General features: G+C 46.5%; 1 protein-coding gene across 2 annotated transcripts in view; it reads right to left on the bottom strand.

The window, feature by feature from the left end:
• The window catches only part of LOC119658931 (furin-like protease 1), a 712,092-nt gene that overhangs the window by 474,719 nt on the left and 221,365 nt on the right, over positions 1-16,008 (bottom strand). For both annotated transcript variants that reach the window (XM_038066764.1, XM_038066765.1), the window contains exon 2: positions 10,078-10,094. The gene's annotated coding sequence lies outside the window, so the exon portion shown is untranslated. The remainder of the gene's footprint in view (positions 1-10,077; positions 10,095-16,008) is intronic.

Here is a 16,008-nt window from a genome sequence, read left to right as displayed (position 1 = left end):
GCTGATTTTGACTCGATGATCGACTCGCCGAACGATATGGGACGCAGGGTCGGAATTCTCTTTTTAGTCAGGATGACTACTTCGGTTTTTTCCAGTGCAAGGTTGAAACCATGAGTAGTCATCCATCCGCTTACCCGTCGCATCAATATGCCGAGTCTGTTTTGCGCCTGTTCGACAGTGCATCCAGCAACAAGCGCTGCGACATCATAGACTGTCATAGGTAGCGTTACAGAGGTCCGGCCCTAGGATGAATCCCTGTGCTACCCTCGACGTGACCTCCATCCACCTTTGACCCTCTAGTGTTTCATAAAGCAAGGAGCGGTTCCTCAGATAGTCCCTCAAAATCCGTAAGAGATAGTTCGGCACGTTGAAGGTATTGTCTAGTGTGCCTAGAATGTCTTTCCATCTTACGGAATTGAACGCGTTTCTGACGTCAAGCGTTACGAGGAGCACCACCCGTCGAGTTCGCGTCCACGACTTGCATGACAGCATCAATTGTCGATCTCCCTGCCCTAAAATCAAACTGCCGGGGAGATAAATCTCCGGCAGCGCGTATCGCTTCAGCGAGTCTACTTCTGATGAGTTTTTCGAGCACTTTCCCAGCAGTGTCAAGCATACATAGCGGGCGGTATGAAGACGACAATTCGGGGTCGCCTTTCCCTTTGGGGATCAGCGCAAGCCTCGCAACTTTCCAACGAGCAGGGAAAATGCCCTCTTTCAGGCAAGCGTTGAATGCGCCGAGCAGTAGGTCTGGCCGGTGTTGGAATACCAGTTTGTATACCTCTGCTAGAATACCATCGGGTCCTGGCGCCTTCTTGTTTTTCATAGAAAGGACTGCCTGTTCCAACTCTTTTATAGAGAAAAGTGGACAGTCCTCTGCGCTCTCCGCGCCGACGTCACCATCCCATACGGGGTGGCCAGGGAAGAGTGCCCTTACAATGCGGTCCATCCGCTCGGCCTTAAATGAACAGGGTTTCCGCAGAGCCCCCATTTTTCGGGTTACTAGTTTGTCCCCACGGATCCCCATTCACCTCGTCGACCAGATCTTGCCAGCAGCCAGCTTTGTTCTTGTTTATTGCGTTGCGGGGTCTCTTTTTGGCTGATTTGTACTCCGTCATTATGGTACATGCATCCTCCCGGTCGCCTAGACATTGTGTTAAGCGGCGGAGCCTCTGACACTCCTTCCGGAGTTCTGCGATTTCCACTGTCCACCAATACATGGAAGGTTTGCCGCGCCTCGATGTCTTCCTGGGCATGGAGGCTCCGCAGACCGTCGTTATCAAGTTCATAACTGAATTTACGACAGTGTCAGCTGCGGCGCCACCTCCCCCAGGAGTACCCTCCAGCGTAGCCCCACCCGTTCCCAGTATTTCGACAAACTTCCCGGTGTTCACCTTCGCAACGTTCCATGTACATGTAGGTCGCTGAGGTGGCGCACACCGAGAGTTTGTGTCCACCACTTCGAAAGCAATGTATTGGTGGTCACTTGCGGAGAAGTCTTCCAGAATTTGCCACCCGTCCACCAGCGACACCAGTGATTCCGACGCGAAGGTTACGTCTGGAATGCTTCCTTCGCAGCCCGGGTGCCGGAACGTTGGGGTAGATCCGGTGTTTAGAACTACCAGTCCTGTTCTCGACGCCATTTCCAGAATTCGTTTTCCTCTGGAATCTGTGTGAGGCATGCCCCATTCAAGTGCCCTAGCATTGAAGTCATCTCCGACCAGGATCCGCCCATCCGTGCTTAAGATAGCGTCCTCCAAAGCATCAAGCTTTCGACGAAAGTCCGGCATCGTCTCATTCGGCGTAAGATAGACACTAAAAACGTTATCCCTGAACACCGAATCCAGACAAAGCCGTCATCTCGGCCTTGGGCAAGAACCCCCAGGAGGATGCCGTCCCGAACCCAGATGGCAGCGGTACCTGATATGTCTGGGTGCCATGAAACTGGGCCCTTGTTTCGGTACTGCTCACTGATGAGTACTAAATCAGCTTTGGTCTCCGCAGCGAACTGCGCTAGCAACTCGTGAGCGGTTGCACTCCGGTGTATATTGATTTGTAGGATGCGAATCATGTTGACCGTATCCTACCTCTTTCCAGTTCTGCTCTGAAAACTGGACACCGCCCCGATCCCGCAGTGTGCGCAATGTTCTCGTCAGTCGCGTCACAGTCCCTGCATAGGACGCAGCTTTCCTTTTCATTGCAGCTGTTCGCTTTATGGCCTGCCTGACCGCATTTACGGCATGTTGCCCTTCTGTCAGGTCCCCGACAATTTGCAGATGTGTGCCCATAATCCAAACATCTGTAACATTTGGTTGGCGCGCCCCGAATTCGTATCCCACACACTACCCAACCAATTCTTATTTTCCCGTTGTTTAGAAGCTTCCTCACGTATTGCTCGGCAACTTCCACCACAGCGAGTTTTTGGCCTCGGGAGTTTGCGGAGGTGATACCAATCCGGACATTGGTTACCTCCGGGCATTCGCGTTTGATGGCCTCTTCTACCTCGTTCTTTTCCGTGAGACAGTCAAGGTCTCGGATTTCCAAAGCACACGTGGGTTCCAGGCTGGAAACCAAAGCTTTTTCTCCTAGAAGCCCCTTGACTGCTTCACAGAACGTGACTTTATTTATAGTCTTTGGGCCTAGTTCGACTAATACTCCACCACCCTTCGTTTTACGTATGGAAGACACTTCCGCTCCGTTGTCTTCGGGTTTGATTTTGTAACGGATTTCGCTGAGGACTTCCGCAAAAGTCTTGCCTTCCGCCGGCTTAATAAGCAAAGCTGGCGGTCTAGTCCTCCTTCGTCTCCCCACCTTTTCTTTTGGTACTCCATCCTTTGTGTCCGCCTTAGTTTTAGGCAGAGATTTTTCTAATGGCGCGACGTGTTGTTGTCTTTTGATACTTTTCGCCTTCTTCTTTTCAGCCCTGGAGAGTACCTAAGTGAAGTCTCCTTGAGATGTCCCTTCCTCCTTTCGTTTTTTACCAAGTTCGCTCTGCAATGGGCTGTTAGCGATCCGTTTGGTACTCGTGGTGTTCCCCTCGAGAAACGCGGTTGTTTCTGTTTCCTGCGGATTTTGTCTTACTTTCCATGCTCGCCTATAGTATGAAATCCTGTCCAGGAGCTCTTCCAGTTCCATTAGCCCATTTTTCACCCCCTTGCCGACGTTTTTCTGGAGGAACGTCGAAGATCGCATGTGCTTCACAACTGCCGTGCATTTTTTAATAAGTCTTTCCTCTTCCGCTTGCGCCAGAGTAATCGACAGTCCTCCCACTCGGCTTATATTCGAAACCATTTTATTAGTTTCGGCAGTTTCCACTGTGCCTGTTTCCCCAATTACAGCACTGTGCTCTATGGTCTGGGTTCCTATCTGTGTTGCAAGTGCCGCATCACTTTCCGAGTCTTTCTCTCCGTCTGCGCGTCCCGATGTCTCGTCAGGTATTTCAACGCTTGTTGCGTTCTCCGCTGGGCGCTGGGCCGAACGGCGCATTTTCGTGCTGCGAATAAACACAGCCAGCTCACTCTCCATTTCCAGTATCTCCTCGTTTTGTTCGTTTTAATTCTCCATTTGAGTTGTTTAACAGCGCATCGTGTGCAAAGGAGCGGGCCACAATAGTCAGGAACGGGTATACCCTCGGGGACGCAGCCCCTACCCCAGTTCCCTGAGGCCTAACCTACGCTTAGCTGATCCCGGAATTCACGGACGGATCAGCGCTCACTCGGGGCAACGCGGTCTACTAGCACCGGTTCAATGCACACTACCCGACCAGGGTCCCGAAGGGGCTGGCTCCTGATACACGCCACAACTACCACCTTGGCAGAGCTAGGCTCACATGACCCCATCGACGTCGACAGGGAGTTGTCGACGGCTCCGGGGACTCCCAGTGTGTCCCGGCATGTATTGGTCATTAGCAGTTCGCTCTTCACCGAGAAACTTTCTCGAGGCTACTACCTAGGACGCAAGTATTATGCCAGCTAGGGGGTCAGAACTACTTGCTCGGGCACCTCGGGGACGCCACTCCCCGTATCGTAAACGACCCGTGAAGGATCGTTGACGATCCCTGAGGGACACATTAAGGACGCTTTGAAGGAACGATGCCTTCGCTCCATGAGACGATTAGACTCTGGATGATACAGCAAGGTGCGAGTACACATACATCCAATAAGGTTCGTTGACGCTCGAAAAAGCGCGTACTCAAAATAAGTCGCCTCATCAGTGGTGATAGTGCCCGGTGTGCCGAAACGGGATACCCACCTTGCGTAGAAAGCTCAACCTACCGACTCCGCTGACTCATCATTGAGCGGGCATATCTCCGACCAACGCGAAAATCTGTCCAGCATGGTCAGACACAGGAACCCTTTAGACGGACGAAACGGCCCAACGATGTCGACGTGAACCTGCTGGAATCTTTTATCTGGAAGTGGAAATGACTGAACTTCATTCCTTTTATGCCTTCCGATTTTAAACCGCTGACACTGGGTACATTCGCGTGCCTATTGTCGCACGCCGCGACACATTCCAGGTCACACAAACTTCTTAGCAATCGCACGAAGGGCGGGTCGCACTCCGGGATGTGAACAACGATGGAATATGTCGAATGTTCGTTTACACAAGGTCGGTTCTGAGTGTTGGCTGACTATAAAAGACAATGAACGGCGTCTTGCGATAATGGAAACGAAGATGTTGCGTTGGACTAATGGCGTGACAGGTTTTGATAACATCCGAAATGAGAATATCCGTGGCCGATATCGGATTGCATCGATCATGCAAAAATTACGGTGGCTTGATACGCTGGATGGTAATTTAAAGACTTCGCGCCTACATGCGAATCAGTGCTTTGATAAAACAAAATGATGCAACCAATCAAGATGACCTGACCTCGATTGTGAATGGGACGGAAAGGCTAAAGAGAAAAAAGGTTATAGGATTAAAGGACATATTATAAGTTAACTGTGGCCAACAAAGGGACAGAATAGTTCTTTTAGGACACAGTGCAGCTTCCCATGCAATATAATGAATGAAAGTAAGGAAAAATGAAGCAATCCTGACTTGTCCATTCTATTCAGCTGCGCTATGAAAGGATTACTCTGCTTGTGTTTTGCTTAAATAGTCCCGTCTTTTGTATCATAACATTGCCGAGCGAATCTATTTCAAGTAAATGAAGAATCTGGAAATGGATTGAACTGAAGGTGATAATAAAGCTTTACGTTCTGACGGAGGATCATAACCAACCTTTTACCATTATACCTTCCTTATATACGCGCGAATGCTTCCTGAATCCATTTTGATATGAACAAAGTAAGATCTAAAGAGGAATTAATATTCACGTGCACACTTGAGCAGACGCTACTGGGATACAGATGCACTATCCTCCTGCATTGTACTCTGCTCACCGTTGACTCCTAGCAGGTTTTACTTTACATTTCATTACCATTTGCTCCAATGGAGAGGAAGGAATCAAAGCTTCTCCATTCTTCACGACCAGATATTTCATTATGTGCATTCTCTTTGCAACGTGAACACGAAACCAGTTCACAGTGATGCAGTCATAGAGAAGATGGATTACTACAGGGAATTGCTGCTTCACGTTCATGCCAGAAATATTTATGACTTTGTTGCATGCCCTTTTATCGCATTTTACTGTTTGACACCATCACTTTTGGTTACGTGCAAATATTATGACGCAGAGCAAAGTTGGAATCTTAAAGGAGTGATGTCAGCTTGTTGCCTAAAAGAAGTTATCCATGATAATTATTTGCAGTTGAATAGATAAGACTAGCTGACAATATATATCATACGTAAACATTCGCTACTTACATCAATCACATAAACTTCTAAAATTAATGATTTCATTTTATTTCCTAAAACCTACACAAGCCTTGTCAACTTGTACATAATAGCAATGCTAGGTCATTAATTATGGAATGCAGATCTAATATTTGTTCTACTTGAGGCAATTGAAAATGTATTTTGCATGGTGAATTAGCGGGGCCGGCTGATCGATGGACAGCAGAACAGCTGGGCCGAGGACGTGTTGTTATGGTCTGGAGGAAGTCAGATATTCTGGTGGCTTAGGTATCGATTTTGGATGATGTGTTTCATTTCGAGCTGCTTGTAAATTAGGGAATGAAAAGGAGGTGCGTGGAGGCATAACGTTTCTTGGAAAACGTACGTGAAAATCTCTTGGGAGTAAAATTTAAATTTTGTTGGCACTTCGCCCCTTCCAAGATAATTATTATTTTCTTAGTCTTTGACTTTTATATTTGCAATTTTTCTTATTTTCATTAGTCCAAGATATTCTTATTCACATTTCCTTTATTTACTATTTTCTTCCACGCGGGCGGTCGAGCCCTTATTTTTTTTTGCTATTTTATTATTTTATTTTTTTTTTTTTTAATTTAGCTAAAGTTTTGGTCATTCTGGGGAAGTGCGAACATCAATGCAAGAGGATCGAGACTACTGGAGTATCTAGTAGGAACCGATTTGTAGATCCTAAATGTGGGTAATGAACCCACTTTCTTCAACGTGGGCAAGCGAGAGATCATCGACATCACGGCTCTGATCGTAGAGTGGAGAGTATCAAACGATATCACACTCTCGGATCACAGACGCATTGATTTCGTTATGGGCATGAATCCACCTCCGCCCACTCCATTTCGGAATCCGAGGAAGACAGATTGGGTAATGTATCAAACAGAATTGAGCGCCCGAGTCACGATCCCTGGGAAGCGCATCAAATCCATTGCTGGAATTGCGAAGACAACCCAGATGATCACAACTAGCATGAGAGAAGCTTTCGAAGAAAGCTGTCCACTCAAGATGCCAAAGAAGGGTAAAACACCATGGTGGAACTCAGATTTGGTAAAACAGAGGAGAACGAGAAGGATGCTCCTTAATCGTGCTCTGAAGGGTGAATCAAGCACTACCTGGAATCGCTATAAAGAGGCACAGAAGGCTCTAAAGAAGAGCATAAGATCGGCTAAACGATCATTTTGGAGACGCTTTTGCGAAGAGACCAATTCTCTTGAGGCAACCTCAAAGCTGAAGCGGATTCTGATCAAAGAACGTACCCAGAAACTGGGTTATTTACGTTTACAGAATGGGAAGTACACAGAAAGCGATGAAGAAACGGCAAACCATTTGCTTGAAGTACACTTCCCAGGTAGCATCCAAAATCTAATCTCGGGGCCAACAGGTGCATACAGCCCTCAACCGAGAGACTGGAATCTGGCATGCAAAGTAGTATCACTAGAGCGAGTGAAATGGGCATTTAACTCGTTCCATAGATACAAGTCTGCAGGTCCGGATGGCATCAACCCTGTGCTAGTAATAGAAGGAATGGATGCTCTGGGTCTACACATTCGGAATATATATCGCGCATGCCTAGCACACGCTTATATTCCAATTAAATGGCGGGATGTGAAGGTGTTGTTCATTCCCAAACCAGGAAAACCCACCTACACAAACGCAAAAAGCTTTCGACCGATCAGTCTAACGTCCTTTCTGCTAAAAGGACTAGAAAGACTAGTAGATCGCTTCATAAGGGATACACACATTCATTCATTCATTCATTCAACACGCCTACCAGAAAGGCAAATCCACGGAGACAGCACTCCATGAACTTACGGCAAAAATTGAAAAGGCGATGTCCGAAAAAGAATACGCCTTAGGCGCATTCATGGACATCGAAGGTGCCTTCAATTATGCCTCATTTGCGGCAATTTGTGATGCGACAAGACAGTATGGAATCGAACCGCTACTAATCAGTTGGTTCCTTCACATGCTAGAGTGGAGAAAAATCCACATATCGGTCGGCCAGAAGTCTATTGAAGCAGGATGTCTCAGGGGCTGCCCACAGGGAGGGGTTCTCTCTCCACTGTTATGGCTATTGGTAATGGATACCCTGCTGTGGTTCCTGGAGGACAAAAAGGTCTTCGCGCAAGCATTTGCGGTTGACCTAGCCGTAATAATTACCGGCAAGTTTGCGGACACAGTATGTGACCGCTTGAATGCAACTCTGCATGTAATCCACAGCTGGTGCCTCCGTAACGGACTCACGGTGAATGCTAGGAAAACTGGACTAGTTATGTTCACTAGGATCGTCAGGTGGGGCAGCTATACGCTACCCACCTTAGCAGGGGCGCAAATCCAGCCGGCACAAACAGTCAAGTACTTAGGAGTACATTTCGACTCCAAGTTAACGTGGAAGCATCATATCCAGGAACAATATCAGAAATCCTGCAGATTGCTCTGGTGCTGTAGGAAAGCAATAGGTAAGACCTGGGGGCTTTCACCCAAACGGATATACTGGATGTATACATCCATAATAAAACCCATTTTGATGTATGCATTCATCGTCAGGTGGCCAAAACTGAACTTTGCTAACAGCAGGAAGCTGCTAACCCAGATTCAGAGACTTGGTTGCCTAAGTATTACTGGAGCAATGAGTACTACGCCGACTGCGGCACTTGAAGCTATCCTAAATTTACCCCCCATTCACTTGGAGGTGAAACGGAAAGCGGCCAACGACGCATATAGGCACGATATCATTGGGGCGTGGAAAGGCGGCCAATCAAACGGTCATGCGTCTATCTGGAAATTCCTTCAAAAACATCCGGTAGCCCTGATGCCGACCGATCATATGGTTTCCAGATTCGTCTTTGAAAAGACATACACTGTCGTAATCACCGAAAGAGAAGAATGGTCGACAAGTGGCCATGAGTCTTTTCAGATTACAGACCTAATAATCTTCACCGACGGGTCAGTCATGGAGCATAGATCGAGCGCAGGGGTGTTCTCGGAGAATCCGATTATAGAACTGACCCGACCTCTCGGAAAAATGACGACCATATTCCAGGCGGAGATATATGCCATTTCATTGACAACAGAAGAATGTCTGCGACAAAAATGGAGGGGTCGCACCATTCGAATCTGTTCCGATAGTCGGGCGGCATTTATCAGCACTGAATGGCAACGACATATCAAGCCAGTTGGTGTGGAGTTGTCATCAGGTGCTGCTGAAACTTGGCCGACTGAACGAAACATTCCTAATGTGGGAGGCGGGGCACTCTAACATCGTCGGTAATGAGGAGGCTGACAGACTGGCTCGCCGAGGGTCTGGATCCACAATGGTGGGGCCAGAACCAGCTCTTGGAATCCGACCATCTACTGTCAAGTCTACTCTGAGGGGTGAATTTGCAAGGATTCACGCAACCGAGTGGAGAAATTTGGACTCTTGCCCGCAAGCGAAAATCCTTGTGAAAGAGCCTAGGGCCACTAGAGCGGCATTTCTGTTGTCCCTTAAGAAGTGGGACATGAAAACCCTGGTAGGGCTTTTGACGGGACACTACTCCTTAAACTACCATATGGAAAAGATTGGGGTAGTGGTTTCGGCTGTGTGCAGCCAATGTGAGGAGGAGGAGGAGACGGCCCTGCACTTTTTATGCAGCTGCCCGGCATCCTCAGATCTCAGACGAAGACACCTTGGCAAGGTTTTCTTCAATGAAGAATCCGCACACTCTCTGCCTCTTGAAATTGTTCTCATGATTCGCTAAAGCCTGCGAACACCGTAGGCGGGAAGACATTGAATAGGCAATTTACGGGGATAGTACAATGGGCCTAATAATGGCCTGAGTGCTCGGAGCTGCGGCTCCCCCCAGTTAACTAAACTAAACTGGTTATTCCATGGGCTCGCGCGAATTACTTTTGTGTTTATTTTTCAGGATCTGGTGCGGAGCCACCGACGGAGCACTGCAATGGAAATTCAATATTTGCGGGCGGCCTTTTGCAGTCAATTTAGGCATCTTTTTAGGTTTTTGAGATAGCTCTCCCCTCTTGGTCACTTCCGGCCACTCAAAATGGCCTTGTGACCACCGTCAATCCATATTTCTTTTTACACCTCCCAAACTCGTATGAACGAGATAACATTTACTGATTTTTTGTGAAAGAAACGAAGTTATCGAGAATAAAATTGCAATTGCAAACCTTCATTATATGTCACTCAAAAACGACAGCATCAGGAAAGAATTTATTACGGATTTACATCAAATATTCATCCAATCACCTGCTGCGACCACTTACCCATCACAAGCGTCATTCTGAAAATATAATGGAAAATTGATTATAGAACATTATTATTATATTTTAAATTTGAAAGGCTAAAAGCATAAAACAACACAACACAACACTGAATATTTTCCCAACACACCCTACCCTGCATATTCTATTTTATTCAATCAGTACGTTAAGTAAACAAAACGCGAGTAATTAAAATTCTGTGAAAACTTGTATACCATGGACGTGTTTACTTGGAACAATCGCCATAAAGTGCATTATTTTGTAAAATATCGAGTGAACTAAGATCGGCCTGTATCCATTAAGCCCGATTCCCAGATACAACCGAGGTTAGCAGAGGCATCGAGGGGTCGCGTCATCTGGTCATGAAATAACAACATGTTGCCCGGTTGATCATTGGTAATTTATTTTACAAAACAGTCTACGCAGTAGAGTTGTTAATTTACGTTATCGAATGATATTTGTAAACAGTATGTTGACAGCTATGAGAGCGTAAATAAACACTTTCCTCCTTTGCAAAGCTTCGTGTTGCCCAGTCAATAGTTTGCAACCTCAACATATTTGACCTTCCTTTTATGGTAGGGGCACAGTGTTAGAAAGACCCGTCAAACGCCCAAAATGTAGCAGACACAGGTAGAACAGTTGAATGAACTTCCTGGAATTTTACACGGTAGCGAAGCTCAAGGGTGCCACGCCCACCATCGCTCGCAACGGCCAATAGAGTCTTCCACCAAGGTCTCCGCACTCAGCCAGATTTTGTGAAACCCCAACGGGAATTGACCGACGACCTGCGACCTAACAATGTGCCACCAATAGTGACGCAATCGAAGCTGTAGAAATCCAAAAACCTCCCCCCATTAGCGTTATGGTCACCGATGCAGTGCTTCCCCAACAATTGCCCGAGTAAGCTGTTGTCAGAGCCGACCCTGACATTCAGGAAGCCTATCCTGACCTATGTGTAATTGCTCAAAGAAAGCGTCTTTCTCCAGTACATCGAAAACCTCAATTGCGGATAGCGCTTTATAATCCCTTAACCTGGACCGAAATATTACAGTCAGACAGACTTCTGTCAGAAACCAACTACCAAAACACAATTAGAATACAATAATTGCAAGAATACCTTCAAAAACGCAAATCAGAAGGGAAAGTTTTCAAAAAATGAAACACTGAAGAAAGCTAAATTTGGCACCCGAAATGTCAATAAAGGAAACTATCTTCCAAATCCACCTTTTACTTAAATATCTTTTTACTTAGCTTGATTAATCGAAATTTATCTCTCGGTCACGGTTCCCTGATTCAAAACAGACGGCAGACCGAAAGGACACCTCGACCTAGCAGAATCCGCCAGGTTCCATTTAAGATACTTGATCACACAGTTCCGAATTCAGCAGAGGTAGGTTGTTGATAGGACGCGCATCTAAGATATAATCATCATCATCAACGGTACAACAACCGGTATCCGGTCTAGGCCTGCATTAATAAGGAACTCCAGACATTTTATGCCGAGGTCCACCAATTCGATATCCCTAAAAGCTGTCTGGCGTCCTGGCATACGCCATCGCTCCATCCCAGACAGGGTCTGCATCCTCTTCTTTATCTACCATAGACTTTCCGAGCTGGATCATCCTTATCCATAAGGATTAAGTGATCCGCTCACCGTAACCTATTCTGCCGCATTTTATCCATAACCTGAAGGTCATTGTATCGCTCATAGATATCACCGCTTTGTAGCCTACGGAATCGTCCATCCTGTAGGGGGCAGGTTAAAAAGGACACATGATAGGGCATCGCTCGTTGCAGACTGTTGATCATGTCGTATGGTCTTAAGAGTGATCCTGTCGCTTTTGTCTGGCCTCGCACATTGGTCAGGGTCATCCTAGTCAGTCTTATCAATTTCGTCGGGATACCGAATTCTTTCATGGCCATGTTCTACCCTGGCTATGCTATCATAGGCGGCTTTAAAGTCGAAGAAGAGATGGTGCAACTGATGTCTATATTCCAACAGTTTTTCCATCGCTTGTCGCAGAGGGAAATTTAACCTGTTGCTGATTTGCCTGGAGTGAAGCCTTTTTGGTATGGGCCAATGATGTTCTGGTCTAACAGGATAGCGGAAAACATCTGATAGATGGTACTCAGCAACGTAATACCTCTATAATTGCCGCACTGTGTGATATTCCCTTTTTATGTATGAGACAGATAATGCCTTTTTGCTAGTCGTCAGGCATTGATTCGCTGCCCAACACAATTTGATGACCTACTTGGTGTAATTAGTCGCCTCCATATTTAACCAATTTAGCTGTAATTCCATCAGCTTATGGCGACCTATGATTTTTAAGCCGATGAATTGCATGGACTGTTCCTTCTATATTTGGTGGTGACAGTATTTGTCCCTCATCTTCAGTTGGCGGGACCTCCAACTGGCCGATATTCTGGTTGTTCAGTAGTTCATCAAAGTACTAAACCTCATCGCTGCAATATGCCCATTCTGTCGGAAATCAGATTTCCCTCTTTGTCCCGTCAGAATAAGCATCGAAGTGTGTAAGGCTTCATTCTGCAGATTTGTTGGTAAAAGTTGCGCGCGCGGTGCGGTTCCTTCCTGTATTTTTCGAGTTTTCAGAACTGCTGGTTGTCCCAGGCTTCTTTCTTCCATCTGTTAAGTCGCTTCTCCGCTCGCCGGAGTTCAGGATAAGTCTCCGCGCGTGCCTACGTCCTTTGAGAATGCAACATTACTCGGTATTCAACATTCGTCCGTTGCTAGCTTACATTCATCGTCAAACCAACCGTTCCGACTCTTTTCACAGGTGGGACCAAGTATGTTGGATGGCTTTAGTGGTAACTCTCATCTGATTGTCAGCGGGGATTCTGGGTGGTGTTATTATTCGAGCTCAGTGCACCATGCCAACGAGATAGTGATCCCCCTATATGTTCTGACATTCATCAAGGTTGAGAGGTGGCGGCGTTCGATCAACATATGGTCAATTTGGTTAAAAGTGGCCCCGTCTGGAGAGGCCCACGTTTGTTTGTAGACCGCTTTTCCGCCCAAACCAGGTACTTCAACAACCATTTCGTGTGACAGTGCTAATTGAATGATCTATTTGTGTTTTGGTGCGAGCTATGGGAACCAACGTATCGCCTGAGTACGGGCTCTGTCCCTACTTGGCTGTTAAAATCCCGAAGTATGATTTTGATATCATATCTGGGACAGGCTCCGAGGGTTCGTTCTATTGCCTCGTAGAAGGTATCCTTGTCCGACTCTCCAGTGTCCTCTGTAGGAGGGTGAACGTTATTGAGACTTAGCAGCAGGCGGCGCGAGATCTTGGACTGCAAATTAATGAAGGCAAGACGAAGCATAAGGTAGCAACGTCAGCGCCAAAACCGAAAGAACGAACAACATTTAATCGCACTGGTCAAACGAAAACAATGAAGATAAGAGACTACAACTTTGAGACCGTTGATAATTTCTCCTATCTAGAGTCGAAAATCACAACCGACAACAGCTATGAAGATGAAATCCGCGCACCAGAGCCTACTTCAACTTACAAGAAAAATTGCGTACTCTTGGCCGCTTTCGAGAGAAGAATCCTCCGAAGAATTTTTGGCCCCCTACGAGAGGATGGACGAATCCGTAGTCTACATAACGACGAATTCTATCAACGATACCACGACCGTCTAATTGTGGATAAAATCCGGCTCAACAGGTTGCGGTGGGCGGGTCACTTAATCCGTATGGATGAGGATGATCCAGCCGGGAAAGTCTATAAGGGCAACATCTATGGTAGAAAAAGAAGACAAGGAAGAGCCTGCCTGAGATATAGCGTAGGTCAGGACGCCAGACAGCGTTTAGGGATATCGAATTGGTGACTGTCGGCGCAAAACCGGGGTGTATGGAGTTCCTTATTAAGGCAGGCCTAGACCGGATACCGGTTATTGCGCCGTTGATGATGATGAATATGAAGGAATATTTTGAATTTATAGATATTTGCGAAAAGTAAAAACCGTGCATAGAAGGTTCCTTACATAGATGAACACAAAACCTTTATACCTGAGGCACCCAGCTTCCGGTATTACGACTTGTTTTATGAGAAGCTCTTTGCATTCGAAGAAGTAGGAAATCTGCCTTCTGGCATCTAGCTGGGATATACCTTGAGAAACTAGAACCTGGAAAGTGAAAAGCTACTTGGTACCTGCGGACAAGTTGATTAAAAAGTCGGATTGGTAGTGGCGAAAAGGGTGACGATTATACTGATTTTACAGGGTAATCCTAGGGGTGTGGTTAGCTGAGGAGGAACTTTGTGGAGGACTAGGATATTACAGTAACTAATTATTATTATATTAATGGTGGCAACCAAATTAAGGTAGCAAGTGTTCTACACACAGCAAGACTAAGAAGCTCATATTTAGGACTTCAAGTCCTCTTCACCGACAGAAAGGGAAAGGCGACCCTGTGTTGTCGTCTTCATACCGCCAACTTTGTATGCTTGGCACTGCTGGAAAAGTGCTCATAAAGCTCATCGATTCGCAGCTGCCGGAGATTTGTCTCCACGGTAGTTCGGTTTTAGACCCGGGAGATCCATAGTTCATGCTGTCATGCAAGTCATGGATACCGTTCGACGAGCACTGAACTCGTCGGATGATGTTCCTCGTAACGCTTGACGTTAGAAACGCCTTTCATTCCGTAAAATCGAAAGATATTCTAGGCACAATAGACAATACTTTCCATGTACCGAACTATCTCTTACGGATATTGAGGGACTATCTGAGGAACCGCTCCTGCTCTATGGGATGGCAGAGTGTTAGAGGAGGATGGAGATTACGTGGGGAGTAGCACAGGGATCCATCCCAGGACCGGACCTCTGGAACGCTACCTATCATAGTCTACTTAAAGTCGACATGCCAGAAAAGTCACGCCTAGTCGATTAAGCAGATGATGTCGCGGCGCTTGTTGCTGGACGCATTGTAGTAAGCGGACTCATGGTTTCAACTTTACACTGGAAAAAACCGAAGTGGTCATTCTGACTAAAAAGAGAATTCCGACCCTGGGTCCCGTATTGTTCTGTGAGTCGTTAATCGAGTCAAAACCAGCGAGGAAGTACCACCTCGAGTTGACTGATTCAACGATGAGTTTTTTTGAGCAAATCAAAGCAGCAGCGAACAAGGCTGTAGCTGGAGTTTCGGCGTTAAGTAAGTTGATGATAAATATTGGGGATCCTACGTCTAGCAGGGGACGTCTCCTGATGAGTTCAACGCAGTCTGTCCTGCTCTACGGTGCAGAGGTATGGGCTGACGCTCTTGGCAAAAAGATATATCGTAACCGTCTCGCGCAAGTACAGAGACGGGAAGGTTTGCGGGTGGCATTTGCTTATCGGACTGTCTCTAAACCGGCTGTGATGGTGATCGCTTGCCGTTGTCCCTCTTGCTAAGGAGCGTCAAAGCATGTTGCTCATTACCTTCGAGTCCTTCTCGTTGTAAAGAAGATAGAGCTCGACCGGAGGAGGAGGAGCCAGTTCCTTGAACTGACAGTTCCCTGCCTCCTCGCCCCTCCGGTTGATGAAAGGAATTCTCTAATTTGAAGGCGCCGTAAGTCGGGAGATTTCAGGGACTAGCCCGAAGTAATGTGACAAACGGTTCCAGGCTAGCTCTCTGACGATACAGAGATGTTTAGTTGGTAGTCCAACGACGTACCGTTGTCGGGGAGTTCAAAACTCTGGGCGGAAATGCATTCACCTACCCCACCTCCCAAAAAAAGTCCTCTGCATGAGCCATTCTGTTGCTAAGCCCCTTGTAGAATTCCACTTGATTATTATTTCTACTTTTTTCAGTTTCGATTTTTACCCCAGTTTTTCCGACCATTACAACACTATGTCAAACGTAAGACATTCATTGCAAATATTCTTGTATTGTCCGCTTAATATTTGCGTTGTGCATTGTATACGCTTC

This window comes from Hermetia illucens, chromosome 6 (genome assembly GCF_905115235.1).
Source record: "Hermetia illucens chromosome 6, iHerIll2.2.curated.20191125, whole genome shotgun sequence".
Taxonomy (NCBI): Eukaryota; Metazoa; Arthropoda; class Insecta; order Diptera; family Stratiomyidae; genus Hermetia; species Hermetia illucens.
Note: the sequence above shows the minus strand (reverse complement) of the source record. Positions and strands in the feature narration are given on the sequence as shown.